Source organism: Mirounga angustirostris, unplaced genomic scaffold (genome assembly GCF_029215605.1).
Source record: "Mirounga angustirostris isolate CCGP_5_RB_7025 unplaced genomic scaffold, mMirAng1.0.hap1 SCAF_10, whole genome shotgun sequence".
Lineage (NCBI taxonomy): Eukaryota > Metazoa > Chordata > Mammalia > Carnivora > Phocidae > Mirounga > Mirounga angustirostris.
The window spans coordinates 37,887,335-37,902,637 of NW_026991718.1; positions in this window are offsets into that span (position 1 = coordinate 37,887,335).

Consider the following 15,303-nt stretch of genomic DNA (forward strand, 5'->3'; position numbering starts at 1 on the left):
CCTACTGATCACATGAGAAAAGCACATTGTTCCTCCTTCCCGTTTGGGGAAACCAAGGCATGGAGCAGCCACTTTCCCAAGACTTATTCAGGGTATACCTCACTTGCCAATCGTGTCGTCACTCGGTACATAAAATGAAAAAAGTTGTCTTTCTCCTTCAGTTTTAAACGGGCAAAACCCCAAGAATTTTTGTTATGTTCAGCCTGGATTTAGAATCCAGCCTTCCCCATCTCCCCACACATCACTTCCCCTCCCTGCCTTCCTACCTCCCCTGCGTTCTCCTGGCAACGGAGTCTCAGCCAAACACCTGCAGTCTTTGATCAGCAGGCATCAGCTGCCCCCAGCTCTCCTTTCAGCCAGAAGACTTTCAAGTTCTCTCCTTTACTGGGCTTGGGAAAGGGGAAAACACCCGTAGCCACTTTACCCTGCACACCTCCTTGCATACTGGCGGTTAGGGCCAAAGAATTGCGACTTCAGCAGACTTTATAAAACCTTCCTTCCATGCGATTAACAACAGTGACTGCCACACACAATAGCAATGTCAGCCACAGAACCCCAGCAACTTCCCCTGTCTGCTCAGGGGATGTGCCGATGTCCTGCTGTATCTACATTTCCTGGATCAGGAACTACCGAGAATGTATGTGTCCTACCATTATAGGATTATTACCATTGATGAAGTCATAGCGGGGGCTGGCACTTGTGTGGCAAATAATCCTCTTTTCCAGCATCTTCCGTGCTAAGATTCCTCCAAAGGTCAGCATTACAGTTCATTCTGATGCTTCCAAATTTAGTGTCCTTTCTTCCGCTCAGCAATTTTCACTAACCACTTCCTATACCTACTAGGAGACATGCTAAAATCAAGGTCTCTGTAAGGATGGCTTACAGAGAGGGGAGAACAGCAGGGTGACAAGTGCCTTGATCAGAGAAGTGTGGGGTGCCCTGGGAATCTCTGGGAGAGGCCCCAACCCTGACCTGAGTAGGAGTTGCTGATGTGAAGAGAACAGAGAAGGCGGACACAGGTGTTTGGGGGGGGGGGGTGAGGAAGCAGAGTGGGGGCCTGGAAATGAGAGGCCATGACTCCTATAGGGAACAGAGAGAAGCTGCACTTGGAGGCAGGTGGAACTCAGCAATTCAGGCGAGGAAAGGCAGTGGAGGAGGTACAAGGTGAATCTACAATCTGATAAAGCCCATCCATAGAATAGAATTAGGCAGAGCAAACAGATAAGAATGAATCAAATTTCATTTTAAGAATGATGTTTGTGGGGCACCTGGGTGGCTCAGATGGTTAAGCTTCTGCCTTCAGCCCAGGTCATGATCTCTGGGTCCTGGGATCCAGCTCAGCAGGCGGTCTGTCCCCCACCCTCCCCCTCATATTCTCTCTCTCTGTATCTCTCTGTCTCAAATGGATAAATAAAATTTAAAAAAAACAAAATGATGTTTTTATTTCAAATAGAGTTCTTTTGGAGAATCCTCTGGAAGGACAAGATCTCCTAAGAGAGACCCTTCTAGAAGCTACTGTAGAAAAACAAGCAGGAGGTAATGGAAATGTGAAGTAGGGCAAGAATTACAGGGAAGAAAACAGAGGGAGGTCTCAGAGACATTTAGGAAGTAGGAAGGGGAGGATTTGTGATTTCCTGAGAGTGGTGGCTGGGGGAGAAGGAAGACTCCAAGATGACTGTTGGGGTTCTGCCTGAAGTAATGGGGTGAGGGGTTCACCGGATCAGGACGTTCCAGAAGAGGAGGGACTGTCTGTGGGTGACCCAAGAGGAACTTTACAGCAGAAACTGGAGCCCTTAGGTTGAAATTAGGGAGCAGGGCCAGGCTGGCTGTGTAAATCGGGGAGGTGTCAGAATGTGGGTGAAAGATTTAATTTAATCATTTAATAAATATTTCTTAGCAGCTACTTTGCATTAGGCCCTGTGCTCTGGGCTGGAGACACAAGGGTGAGAAGAGCTACACAGGTGAGAGGATAGGATTGCAGATGCTGCCCCAGGACCACTGGTGGTGGTGTTTGATGTATGGTATATGCACCCTGTTCCTTGAGAAGGGGTTGCGGATCTGTGTGTCCTGCAGGTACAGATGGTGGTAGGTACCATGGATAGGTCCCCACAGGGCACAGCCTAGAGCACTGCAGCTACACTCAAGGATGAGCACTGGTTGGTTTCTGTGTGAATCAGGAGCCTGGACTTGTCTACACTCGTGGTCCTGGCTGTGGAGATAGGTAAAGCAGAAGAAGGGGCTGGTGCGAGATCCTCTCCAGAGGAGAGACACTTACTCAGACAGCTGATACCAGAAGCCCAAAGATATTCAATAACGTCCTTAAAGGGTTGAGAGAAACAACTGTCCACCTAGATATCTGTGTCCTGAAAACCTACTATCTTTCAAGTACAAGGGCAAAATGAAGTATTTCTATATAAATAAAGGCTGAGGGAGTGCACGGCCAGAGAACTGAAAGAACATCTCTATGATTTACTTCAGCAAAAAAGATAATATCTGTGAAGAAATCTAAGAGAAGAAGTTGAGCAAAGAAAGTGGTGAACATTTAGGTAAATCTAAGCAACTGTGGTCCTTAGAACATAATAAAAGTGCTGGTTAAGGACAAGGATTCTAGTTCATGCTCTCTTCACTCCCCAGCACTTATGGCCTCACTCCCAAAATCTGCCTTGGAAGCCACTAGGACTGATCCTACTATGCCCGCTATCCATGTAGTCAGTTAGCAAGAGTCGGTAAGGTAGGGATGCCTGGGTGGCTCAGTCGGTTGAGTGATGGACTCTTGGTTTCTGCTCAGGTCATGATCTCAGTGTCGTGAGATTGAGCCCGGTGTTGGGCTCCTCGCTGTGCACTTAGCAAGAGTCTGTTTGAGATTCTCTCTCCCTCTGCCTCGTCCTTCACCCACCCCCCTCCCCCACCCCATGCTCTCTCTCCCTCTCTCAAATAAATAAATCTCAAAAAAAATTTTTTTTTTAAAGAAAAGAACCAATAAGGTTCTCCTCCCAGACCTTTTCTTCTTCAGGCAAAGCTGACCATGAGATCTATTTCTTGAAGTTTTGTCTTTTGGGGAGAATTTTCTTTCTCTACCATCTTTCAGGGCCCCTCCTGTGTGGAGGTGTAAGGATGAAATCAGACACTTTTGGTTGATGCTGGAGTATTGTGCATAGCCATCTGTTACTCAGGCCTAAGGGTTGTTTTTTTTTTTATCCTCAATCAACTTCCCTTGGGGCCATGTTGCTCACACTTAGAGGGTATGTACTTCCACCCATGTAGCTTCTTATGCCTCCACAAGAAGCCCACTTCATAAGGCCTACTCCCTGCCAAATCCCTGCTCTGTGTCTTTCATTGCAACTTGAAGGGTTGTTCATGAGCAAGCCTAACACTTCAGTTAGAACTGATAGCACTCAATCCATGATGGGTGGCTCAGGTCCCATCATCAACTGATACTCCATGGTTGGGTATTAAGTGTCTACCAAATTTCACCCATAGGACAGGAGCTGCATCTTTCAAGAAGAGTTACATACTGAGTGGCACATACTTTTGTTCTAAAATTTTAGTAACTTCAAGCATCCTCCTGCAACCGCTTGCCATAAGCTCCATAACACATTCTAATCTGCTTTGGACACATCAAGCATTGAGACAGGGAAGTAGAGCTACTCATGATCCACTTTGGGGCAAACTAGAGAGCTTTCTCTTTCTCTGAGCTCCACTCAGAGATGTCAGATTATAGGCTCACCCTTGGAGGAGGGTTGAACCATATGTTGACCCATCAAGTGTTGGGCTTCTTTTTTAGTTATAGAGGGTACAGATTACTCAGACTTGTTTGTCACTTTGGGGTGGATATTTTGTCATGCTGCAGATTATGTCCTATGGAAACTTCATTAGGTAGCGGCCCTATATGTTTTTGAAGGTTTATTTTTTTGCTTTCTCCCATATGTATATCGTATAAAAACAGGTATGAATAGCTACTTCTTGCTTTTCATTATTGTTATATCACTAATGGAGAGTACTAGCATGATGTCCTGTGAGACGGTAAAATGGTAAAGTTAGCAGCCCGTAGAACCTGAGGTATGTGCTTAGAGAATTAGTATATATCCTAGGTAGAATTGTAAAGGTCCATCGCTATCCCTGCCAGTTGAGAGCAAATTATTTCTAATTTTCTGTTTAGTGAATGAAGAAAAATATTGTGCAATAAATACTTCCACATCAGATATCAAAGGCTATATTGATTTTCTCTAGTAGAGACATCTAGAATAGTGTTATTAATGATCAGATTAGGTTTATAATAATATACTGCCTTATCCAGCCCTTCACTTTTTATACTCACCTAACTGGAAAACTAAACGTGAATATGAAAAGTATAATCAATCAATCTTGCATCTTTCTTGTGCCACGGGTTTCTGGTATCTCAATATTATTTAGTGTGGGTTAAAATTAATTCAGATTTACGGGAGTCTACCTAGTAAATTATTACAGCCTCAGTCGTCTGTCCAAGCTAACACACTGAATGAAAATTCTCTGCTAACTGTATCCTTATCAGTAAATTAAGCCAGATTTAAAATTATGTTCCACCCAGAAAATAAAGCTCTACAATGTTCCCCATTTAAAAAGTAACATAGGGGCGCCTGGGTGGCTCAGTCAGTTGGGCATCTGCCTTCAGCTCAAGTCATGATCTCAGGGTCCTGGAATCGAGCCCCACATCAGGCTCTCTGCTCATTGGGGAGCCTGTTTCTCCCTCTCCCTCTGTCTACCACTCTGCCTACTTGTGCTCTCTCTCTGTGTCAAATAAATAAATAAAATCTTTTAAAAAATTAAAAAATGAAAAATAAAAAGTAGCATAAAAGAGTAAATTCCTGCATCGTGAATGCTGTATTACAGTAAACACTTAAATCAAGATGAAATGGAAAATTTTCTAGGAATATATCAATTAATAAAACTGATACAAAAGAGGTAGAAGCCCTGAATAGACCAATACCCATAGAAGAAATTTGAATAGTAGTCAAAAATCTGCATCAGTGAAAGGCCCTAGGCCAAGACAGATTTATGAGTAAGCTCGACCAATGTTTCAAAGACCGTATTATCCCCATGTTACTTTTAAACATGTACAAATGTGAAAACTTATTAATTTGTTCCATGAAGCCAGCAAGATCCTGATACCTCTTAAACTGGATAACTCCAAAAGAAAACCATACAGAGATTTCACTTACAAATAGATGCCAATGCAGACAAAAGCCCACTAGAAGACGGACTCTGTGGAGCTCTTGTGTTTCCACATGTCTTTCAAACAGAGGTGCTAACTACCCTTTTGCTCCAGACTGTATTTTCGAAGATGTTTGTATAGTGAACAGCCTTGGAAGATAGCAATAGAACCTCCATCTGGAATAGAGAGTAGTTTTGCTTCAAGTATGATGAAAACAATGTAGTTTTGCTTACTTCCCTTTATAAAAGATTCCAATTCCTGAAGCCCAGAGTTTCTTGGCTGTGAAGCAAGTTGGCTGCGTGTATAGGATCCACCTGTGTTGTCCCTGTGGGATTTGTGGGGCAAAGGAAACCAATGGGAACGCGATACTTAAGTCCTTTGTCTTTGGCCCAGGAGTCTCGTGTATTCTGGCAGCTTGTGTGACGCTATGGCAAATGAACTCGTTAGCTTGCAAGCAAGGAAAAAGAAATCTCAGACCTTTTACAGTTCTCAATAAGGTCTTAAATAGATTATTAACGGGCTGAATTCAGTGTTAAAAGATCATATATCATGGCACAGTAGGATTTATTCTAGCTAATCAAGTTTATTGTCATCAAAAAATCTATTAACATAGTTGACCATTAAAAGGGCAATAAAATGAAGCATATGCTGAAAAATCATGTATTAAAATTTATCATTAGTTTTTATTAAAGCTAAATAAAACAGTGAACATCAACAAAACCATTTCTTACTGAGCTAAGAATAAAAGAAATATTCCTTAGTTGAAGAAAATGTTTTTATCAGGAAGTAACAACAATACTTTTAAAGCATTCCAATTAAAGACAGGAATGAGGAAAAATTTTACACTCCTACTTATACTATTCAACATTGAACTGGAGTTAACTAGTCAATAATAATAATAAACAGGAGGCATACATATTGAAAAAGGAGAGAAAGAGATTTGCCATTTTATTGGTGGGCAATAGTACTCTCTAAACAATACAAGAGAATCATCTAAAAAAACTATTAAAACTAATGAGATGAGGCACCTGGGTGGCTCAGTCGGTTAAGCATCCGCCTTCGGCTCAGGTCATGATCTCAGGGTCCTGGAATTGAGCCCTAAATCGGGCTCTCTCAGCCGGCAGTCTGCTTCTCCCTCTCCCTCTGTGATCTCTCTTGTTCTCACTCTCTCTAAATAAATAAAATCTTAAAAAAAAAAAAAAAAAAGAACCAAACTGGGGTGCCTGGGTGGCTCAGTCAGTTAAGTGTCTACCTTTGGCTCAGGTCATGATCCCAGGGTCCTGGGATTGAGTCCTGAGTTGGGCTCCCTGCTCAGTGAGGAGTCAGCTTCTCCCTCTGCCCCTCCCCCTGCTCATGCTCACTCTCTCTCTCTCAAATAAATAAATAAATCTTAAAAAAAACAAAACAAGTAATGAGATAGTTCAGTAATATGATCACAAACAGATACAAGATTTACACATGAAAAAGTCATGGTTTTCCTAAATGGAATAATAATCAATTAGAAAATAAAAATGCAGAGTCCCATTCTCAATAACAATAAAATCTATAAAATTCCTAGGAATAATTTGAGAGAGAATGAGAGACAGAGAGCATGAGAGGGAAGAGGGTCAGAGGGAGAAGCAGACCCCCCGCTGAGCAGGGAGCCTGATGTGGGACTTGATCCCGGGACTCCAGGATCATGACCTGAGCTGAAGGCAGTCGCTCAACCAACTCAGCCACCCAGGCGCCCTAAAATTCCTAGGAATAATTTGACAAGGAAAAGGCAGGTTCCACATTATACGTAAATATTTTTATTAAAATCCAGAAAATCTTACTGAATGTCATAAAAAAATACCATGTTCTTAAATAAGAAAACTCACTATCCCCCGTCCCCAGACAATCAATAAACTTAATGTAATGGCTGTTGAAGTCCCAAAAGAATTTTGTAATGCAAGCAATGAATTCTAATGCTTATCTGGAGTAGGAAATGTATGAGACAATTTTGGAAAAAGAAAATACATGTATTTCCTCCTGCCTCTGACCAGCTATTAAGAAGTAACATTTATAAACTCCCAAACAGTAAGTATCGGTGCAGGAAAATACAAATGGATCAAGAAGACAATTTGGAGATTCTACAGAGGGACCCATCCACACACTGTAATTTAAAATATCATCAAAGTGGCATTTCAAACCAGTGGGAAAAGGAAAAACACTCAAAACAAAGAGAGCAATTGGATACCGTAAAGAAAACATAAATTTAAACTCTTATGTATACCATATATAAAAATAAAGTCCAGATGAGTTAAAAAGAAAAATCATAAAAACAAATACAAAGTATAAAATTATTACAAGAAGATACAGGAGGATAGTTTCATAATCTTGGAAATACCTGCCTATGAAAGATAAATACTTTCCATATATTTTAGCGACAAATGCATAAAAAACAAATACAGAGCAGGCAATTCACAGAAGAAATACAAGATGCCACCATCTACATAAAGATATTCAGCCTCACTAGCAGTCAGGGACAAGCAGATGAAAACAAATAGTGGTGTTTTTTATTCATATTAACAAATTGAAAAAGATCGATAATTTTCAACACTGGTGATGTGTATTCTGGTACATTATCAGTACCAACATAAATTAGTTCTACTACTTAGCAATTCCAATGGCAGTATCCATATCAAAATTCAAACTACACTTATTTTTGACCCAGAAATTCCACTTCAAGGACATTATTTCAAGAGCCACTCTAAAATGATACTCACATAGAACCTTGCTCTTTTCCCAGTAGCATTTCATGGTGTCTGTGGACCTGCCTTCTACACCATAACCTTTGGAAGCTAGTTTTTCTTTAAGTTATGATTCTTTCACACAGCATACTGTGGAATTTCGTATCCAAGACATTCTGAAAACCTTGCTCTTTCGTGGGTGAGCTTTTCACACCCGCCTTCATGTTCACACAGGTTCGATCTAACTTCTATCATCTTATTTAATTCTTTTTCTTCTTTGCTGTTTTGTTCTGTTTCATTTTTACATTGGGACGTAAGGACCGTAACGTCTTCTTTTCTTTCTCTCTCTCTGTTTATTGATCCTACTTCAATCCTGCTGCCTCAACTTGGGGTCTCAGTTTCATCTTTTGCAAAATGAAAATCACAATATTTATTTACTGTCTCACGGGGCCTCATCTTTGCTTCCTGACAACTCTGTAGGAACCCTCACTGGGCTAAAAGCTTCCGCTCCTGAATCCGGTTTCTTCAGTCTTCAAGGGAGAGAGGACCCCTTTCCCTCTGGGCTTCTGCCTGCCCTCTGCTAACTGTTGGTAATTGGTTCCTGTCAGAACAATGAACTCCTACTCCTGATTGCCTGCCAGACCTTTGCATGGAGGAAGGACTGCACAGTTTGGCTTGCTTTTGAGGCTTTAAACATTTTCTACTAGTGGAACAACTAGACAGCACCCAATCAACCAACCAAACAAAATCCCCTCACTTCTGGCAAAATCACGCAGAGAAAGCCTCGGGGGTTGGTCAGGCCAATATCAGAGCCTGCATAGAACTGCCTTGTTGGAAGACTCCCCTACTTCCGCAACCTCCCACCCCCACCCCCCATCTGCTGTTCACCCTACCTTGACCTTCCTTCTCCCTGCTCCACCCTCTTTCTGTCTAGACCAGAGGCACAAGTGTCCTAGCCAGCCGATGGGGAGGGAATGTGGCCGTGAGCTCCACCCTAACACACAGGAATTTGGACTTGTTGCTCGGGAAGAATATACTCCTGGTATATCTGTGGCTTCATTGGTCACTGGAGGCTCTATCATCAGTGCTTTCGGGGTCCTGCCTTTGCATTTGCCCCTCTTTGGACTGGCAGTCTCTTGGAAGTTTTTTTTTTTTTTCATTGCCTCCCTATCCAGGACCTCCCTCTCGCTGGTGGCCCCCCCACCAGACGAGGCAAAACTCTCTCTTCCTGTCCTAGGTTTGACCTTGGGGGTACAGGGAAGTCTGTTGCTACCAGCCCAGACTCCCCAGGGTTGGGACTATCCCAGGTATAAGCACAGGGCTGAATCTCCAGGGCTTGGTTGGAATTTTGAAAGATTTGCAAAACTCTCCCTGCAGGAAACTCCATTCTCTGACATTCAAGGTATGTTTTCCGGCCTCTCATCGGGGGAAACTGCTCAAGCAGATAAACATCTAATTCCCAAAGTACCCTAAGGCAGTCTTTCATTCCACCCAACAGAAATCCCTGATAAAGAGGGCAGGGGGCTTTCTTTTCCTCAATTCTCTTGGTCAGAGAAAGGACCTCTTTCAGCTTGACCTAGCCTCTCTGAGCCTGCCTTCCGGGCAAACATCCTCAACCTGTGCAAAATGCAGTGGGTGATGCCCAGTGTTGAGCAACTATGACCTCTAGAGAGACGTGTTGGGAAGCCATTTCGGGGTCCGGTGATTAAAACTGCTTTAAAAGACACTGTTAAGTGTGTGTTCAGTTATGTTTTACCCATGCTTCGGAACAGTGATCATCGAGGGGAAGGGGAATCCTATCAGAAGAGTTCAAGTCCAATGGATGGCACAGGAGGCCGGAAGTTCTGGAAGAAAGGATCAGGGCCCCAGCAACCTGGGAATCAGACCTGTACACCGACCTGGGTTCCTTCTACCTTCCTCAACCTCACATGGATCTCTTCATTAGAGATTTGAGAGGCAGAGTAGGTCTAGGTCAGGTGTTAGCAGATGACAGCCCTCCTGCCAAATCCCACGAGGCTGGTTTTTGTACAGCCTGAGGACAAGAATGGCTTTTGCACTTTTAAATGTTGGAAAAAATCAGAATACTCGGGGCACTTGGGTGGCTCAGTCGGTTGGGCATTTGCCTTCAGCTCAGGTCCTGATCCCGGGATTGAGCCCCGCATCGGGCTCCTTGCTCCGTGGGAAGCCTGCTTCTCCCTCTCCCACTCCCCCTGCTTGTGTTCCCTCTCTTGCTGTGTCTCTCTCTGTCAAATCAATAAATAAAATCTTTAAAAAAAAGTCAGAATACTCGTTCGTGACACATGATAGTTATATGAAATCTAAAGTTCAGCATTTAAGTAAAGTTTTATTGGGATATAGCCTCTCCCATTCATTTGCACGTCATCCAAAGCTGCTGTGGGGCTCCCTGTGCGGAGCTGACCATGGGATCCTTCAAGCCTGAAATGTTTACCCTTGGGCACTTTACAGGAAAAGCGTGCGGACTATTGGTTGAGATCATAGATAAAATTGAGCCTTTGATTTGGCCTCGTTGAAACAGAATAGCTTTTACTGGTAGGTAGACCTTTGCTCAGTTAAAAACATTATTATTATTATTATTATTATTATTATTATTATTATTATTATTATTATTTTGGAGAATATGCCAATCAGGTAGCCAAAGCAACTATGTACCAGAGTAGTCTTTGGTTTTGAGCATTTTTGTTTCTTTCCTCTTAGCTGTTTTTCAATTCTGTGGGACTGCTCTTACGAGTTTTAAAAGGAACATACAAAACTTGCAAAACAGAGATACCAGGCAACATTCAGGGACTCACTCAGTTCCCCTCATAGGCACCAGTGCCACCTAATTGTTTGCCCCACACAAAAGGTGGATCAGAGAAAAATCACTTCTTTATTCTTCCCCTTTACATCATCTTCCCCACACCTGGGGAGTCTGGATGCTCGGAGACCGAGTACAACATGCATCTGATGATGGGTTACACCAAAGCACACCAAGACCTAAATCCCTCCCAGATTTATGGAGATTTTCTATAGCTTAACTAGATTTCTAATTGTCCTGTCACTGTACTGAAATGTACAGTATGTGTTCATCTCGAATTCTTTTCTGTTTCCATAATCTTGGTAAAGTTTCCTGCACTCAAAGAGTAAATCCAATTTGGTCCATGGGTTTTTAAGAGGGAGCCAAATTCACTTTTATGCTTTCCAGCACAAAGGCTTCTCTGGAGGGGTTTGGGCAGCTGAAAGGCCACGCAGTTTCTCTTTCCTGCGGCTCCTGTATTATGTCTTCCAGGCAGAAAGCACAAGTTCACATGTCTGTGTCTCATTACAAGGCTGCTTGCTATCATTTGAGAGGAGTTTAGGAGGAAACAGGGAAGGGTCTCTGCATATCCAGCACACCAGCGGTTCTGCTCTCTTCCCGAACAGACTGTTCATTGAGAGATGACAACTCCTGGCTTGTTTATTTCCCGGTGGTGGCATGGAGGGTACAGAATGAAACCCTAGACTCAGTAGCTGTTTAGGTCACCATTTTTCTGTACACTTTTTAAGGCAACTGTATCTGAGTCTGCCATGTGACTTTAGACAAATTGTTTAAATGTCACTTTCCTCCTATGTGAAGTTGGAATGATACATTATCTGCCCTGCTGCCTCATAAGGCTGTTTTCAGGAACCAAACTGGATAAAATATGTAGCCACATTCAAAAAGGTGAAATATTTTGTCAGTGAGAGTGCTCAGTCCTCTTCAAAAGGAGAATTCCCTATCTTCTGATCGTCTGTTCTCTGGCCCCTACTCCCTCCAGCCCCCCAAAATTAAGGGCAGTATTATTCTTTTGTTGGAGACCTTGAGTTTGTCTGTGCTTAGGTGTATTATGTCCGTGTATGTATGATGTTACTGGGGGAAGCTGCAGGAAGCATACACGGGCCTCTCTGTGTTGTTTTTGCCACTTATTGTGGATCTCAGTTACTTCAAAACAAAATTTTAAAAATTATATATAAAGCACTTGACACAATCAGACATATTTTAGAAGTTCATATACGGTAGGGTAAATAAATAGGTGAAAGTCCTTTTGTGCTCTAAGCGTTAGATAAACTGGAGCTTTAGTAGTATTATTACCATTTGATATTATTATCTAAGACCATAATAACAAATAATATTTGTTGAATACTTGCTATGTACTGAACACGTATTATTTCCTTCTGACAACATCTTTAGGTGGAAGTTATGAATATTACCCCCATTTCATTGATGGGAAAGCGGGGGCGCAGAGAGGGTAGGTACCTGTCCAAGCTCACAAAGTTTAGAAGGTGAGGAGCCGGGATGCAAATTCACGTAGCATGACTTTGCAATTCTTAGTCAAAGAAAAGATCATTATTTAGTCATTTGTGGAACTTTAGCCAAGATCAAGCTTCAGGGTGGGAAACCTGGACTCCGTGCTCTCATTTCCCCTGTTTACTTCTAGGGTGCTCCCTGGAGGATTGTATCTGATGGGATTTTTGAGCTTCTTAAGGACCCCACACCCCAATAATTTACCTCGCCCAACTCTCAAAGAGCTGGTAGAAATCTCTCTGATTATGATGATTGTTCACAAATGGGGGTGCCTGATTACAAATGCAGCCTCCCTGGCCTCTGCGCTAAAGACTCAAATTCAGTGGTCTGGGCTGGGATTTCAGAGGTTGTATTTTTAATAGGGTCTACAGATAAATTCTTACCATCAACCAACTTAGATGAAACAATGACTTAAGAAATTGTATTTTCCTTGAAACGACATGAGGTAAAAACTTAAAAAATCTGAATAAAGTATGGTCTTTAGTTAACAGAACAAAACAGAAAAGATTGTATTTTCCAGAGATATCTGATATGAGGCATATGGTGGTGGTGGTGCTGGGGGAGTTTGAGCAAGGGATAAGCATCTTACCAGGGACACTGAGACGAGTGGACCGGGGAGCAGGCAGTCCTTGGTTCTAACCCTGTCTTTTCTGCTTTTGAATTTTGTGCGCCCTTTGGTTTCAGTTTTCTCATCTTTAAAATGGAGACAATTCCACACACATCATGGGATGCTAATGTCATAGGAAGCTTTGTGCTTTGTATATTACTATTGTTGCTATTGATTTACCACCTACAACCACATAGATACGGATGAATTATCAGCCAAGTGGCCAGTCACCTCAGATGGTGGAGTCAGGCGCTAGGGAATTTCAAGGGTATGGTGCTTTTGATTAAATGGAGGCAGGTTTCCAGACATGGGAAGACACAGTGGAGGGTCTTGGGCAGGTAAGATTGAGCCCTTCCGGAAAGCAGCCCTAACAAGACTTGCATCTTTAAAAGGCCAATAGTAGTCAGCAGGGGAGTTGATGATGAATATTACAAATTTATTACCACTATTTGAAGAAGGACGTGAATAAGACAGCCCACAGACTTTGGGAATAATGGTATCTTTGAACAAAGGGATGGGACCTTTTCACCAGCCTAGATGCCAGAAATGATTCCACCTTTCAGGAGAGAAACCCAGCCTCTTGCCTCCAGGGATGAGGAGGTCTCATCCTTACGGGCCTTGATAGGATACAATGCCATGGCATCAGGATTCTTAGAGCTAGCAATTGAGCACAAAGAATAGATCTCCTCATGCATCCTTCTTAATCACATCTCAATCTGCACATCCACAGCAGAGATTTCTTATTGTCTCACAGAATCTCCAGGTCAGAAGACAGCTTAATGTCTATTTAAAGCTTGAATATCATAAGCAAGATAAAAGAGTACCTTTACCAATGGGGACTATTTCTATTTAATTTTTTAAATTTTCTATTTTACTAATTGAAGCAAGATACATGAGGACTGACTTGGGGGAGATTCTGAGTTTCAAAACTTTGGAGCGTCGTACATCTTACCATCTATGGAGCTATGCTCCAGGGGGCGTCACTCATTTGGAATATAAAATGAATAATTATATTGGGCAGCTGGGGAACAAAGTGGCCATGCATGAATGTTCCCTACGTACCCACTTCCCAATACAATGGTGTTAGTTGCAGTTGTATGTCAGAATTGTCTTGAGAACTAAATATGAGATGTTCTGACTGCATCTGGAAGGTTCTGAGCAAGAAACTTAGCAGAGGCCTCTCGACCCAGCATTTTTAAAAAGCTTCCCCCAGTGATTCAGATGTACACCAGAATTGAAGAACCACTGTGCTAGTGGATTTTAGTGTTCTGTTTGTCCAGAAAAAACTTGGCAGCCGTGGGGCCAACAGCTAGTTCAGCTTCTCTTAATCCTTGGCCAGGTTGTGTGGCAGTTTATCCACGGCTCATTCCATATTCCTTCTCCCCTCGCAGAGATCTTGGCTGGTCTGGGCTCATTGCCTGGTGGGGTGGCCTGATTCTTTTTTCCTGAAGGGCCTGGGCCAACAGCAGAGTCCTGCCTGCACTGGGCTGCTGTAGTTTTCCACTGAATTTTATCACAGCCCCAGGGAAGCCCCCACATTCCAGACATATTCCTCCTGACCTCCATTGTGTAGATGCTGCCTGATTTTCTCTTGAGAGTCAGGATCAATCACCCCAAACAGTACAGCGACCCCTCTGCTTGTTGCTCACTGGAGTGAGGAGCCACCACGGCCAGGGGGCGGGTCAGGTTCCCACTTTTGTGTACCCCCTCCCGTGTCCCCTGTGGGACTCCTCCTTGGGGACTAAGAGCTCTAGGCCAGTGGGGCCCAAAGTCATGGATGGAGGTGGGGAGAAGAACGCTGCGTATGGGTCACAAGAGACAATAGTGAGAGGAGCCCCTGCCATTTCCACTCCTTGATCCCCCGGCCTGTGAATCCTGACCATGGAAGAAACAGCCGCATGGGGCTCACTCACTGATTTAGAGCACACATGGCCCCCCTAGCTCTGCCAGGAATGTCACCCAGCTGATGACACAACCGAGTCCTCAAAAGGCCATCCATTTTTCTATGAAGCCTCTGCTTTTGAATGATAGGGAGCATGATAAGACAAGTGAATTCTGTGTTCATAAGCCCATTGCTGGCCTCATTTGCTATAAAACAACCATCGCGGGCGCCTGGGTGGCTCAGTTGGTTAAGCGACTGCCTTCGGCTCAGGTCATGATCCTGGAGTCCCGGGATCGAGTCCCGCATCGGGCTCCCTGCTCAGCAGGGAGCCTGCTTCTCCCAGTGACCCTCCCCCCTCTCATGCTCTCTCTCTCTATCTCATTCTCTCTCAAATAAATAAATAAAATCTTAAAAAAAATAAAAAATATAAAAAAAAATAAAACAACCATCGCTTGGTCAGGAGCAGTGCTGTGTGAATACAGGTGACCAAGGCTCTCCATAACTCCACAGGCGATGGTTTTAGCAGAAGCATTGTGGGCAGGAAGGCACATCCACATGCAGAAGAAGTGTCTTTTTCAGAAAGAACATATG